This window comes from Oryctolagus cuniculus, chromosome 14 (assembly GCF_051225735.1).
Source record: "Oryctolagus cuniculus isolate XC-2025 breed Fujian yellow rabbit chromosome 14, ASM5122573v1, whole genome shotgun sequence".
NCBI lineage: Eukaryota > Metazoa > Chordata > Mammalia > Lagomorpha > Leporidae > Oryctolagus > Oryctolagus cuniculus.
In genome coordinates, this window is record NC_142880.1 from 21545294 (window position 1) to 21546622 (window position 1329).

Below are 1329 nucleotides of genomic sequence, written 5' to 3' on the forward strand. Positions count from 1 at the left end.
CAAGTCTCCCAGTAAAAACAGGGCATTTCACCACACTAATCTTTAAAATGCAGTTATACATACCAATTTTTAACCTCTTTGAAGATTTTCACAATATATTTTAATCATGAGAGTGCATAATTGCTCAGAAAAGCAGCACTGGTACTCAGTATTCCTGTTTTCTAGCAAAATGTTTCCGTGAGCACAAACTTTGGGCTCCTTGTTTCATTGATCAAGAAGGTGTTTTCCATCAGCTTCTGAGCAAACATTTCTGAACAAGCTGATCCTGTATCTGGGGTCTTCTCTCCTCACAAAGGCACTGCCACACACAGTCATGTTGGCTCCTGCATTTGTGCACATGTATGGTCAGCGTCAGGACCCAACCTCCACATCAACAACGGAATCAGGTCCTAAACCAAGGTGGCATTGTGTCTTCCATGAATTTCTGTCCTCCAAACCCAGATACTATGATCTTAACCAAGACATCTCTCTGATGAGCCTTTGGGGCCAGAGTCTCAACTGCAATTCTTGGTTTGATGGCAAGGCCAACCCTTACCCCATTCTCCCGATATCTTTAATCAAAGCCCGTGAGTTCTCAGTAGCCTTAAAAAGCAAAGTGTATTGAGTTGGTTCTGCTACAGTCTTTGGCTTTATCCAGTATTCTGGCCTGGAGACCACCACATGCATGACGGAGTGCCACTTTTGCAGGATTTCTACCTCAGGTTGATCAAAGGGGATGTTGGCAATGAAATGCCCATGCATTGTGATGTAGTGGTTAGGCACTGTGGCATAGTGGTTAAGCTGCCAGGCCAGCATCCTCTACTATATCTAGGTGCAGATCATTGAGGGATGGGCCAATCTTGCAGCCTGACGCCATGGTGCTGCTTCCCAAGAGTAAGTAATCCCATGAGTCCCCCTGCATGATGAAGAGCTCACCCTGATTGGAAAAGCTCATTTTTGAAGGAATTTTTTTTTTCTGGTTCCAACCTAAAAGTTACATAAATCTATAGGTAAAAGGCTTGGGTAGAGGTGAATTGGATATATGAAGTTACTTCAAAATGTTCATGGGAAAAAGGAATTAAGAGATAAGTGTATTTTGGCCTACAAAATTTGAAATCATGTAATTTTTTATAATGTGCATTTTCCATGAATTTTTGAAGACTCCTTATCCATGAGTTTCATTTTTAATAAATTGTTCCTTGAAATCAATGCCCTTGGAAGCAGACAATGATAATGGATCCGGTGACATCCTAAAGTGTTGAAAACAATCTTCTAATAGTTTCATTACAACTTGCTGTTGATGAGATCATTAAAATTCACATTGTACTATGCAGCCTTCTTTGAGTAATA

At 40.8% G+C, this 1329-nt stretch overlaps 1 pseudogene; it reads right to left on the bottom strand.

The window, feature by feature from the left end:
* Positions 1-204: 204 nt before the first annotated feature.
* LOC127492776 (ribulose-phosphate 3-epimerase-like) lies at positions 205-666 on the bottom strand (annotated as a pseudogene).
* Positions 667-1329: the final 663 nt, after the last annotated feature.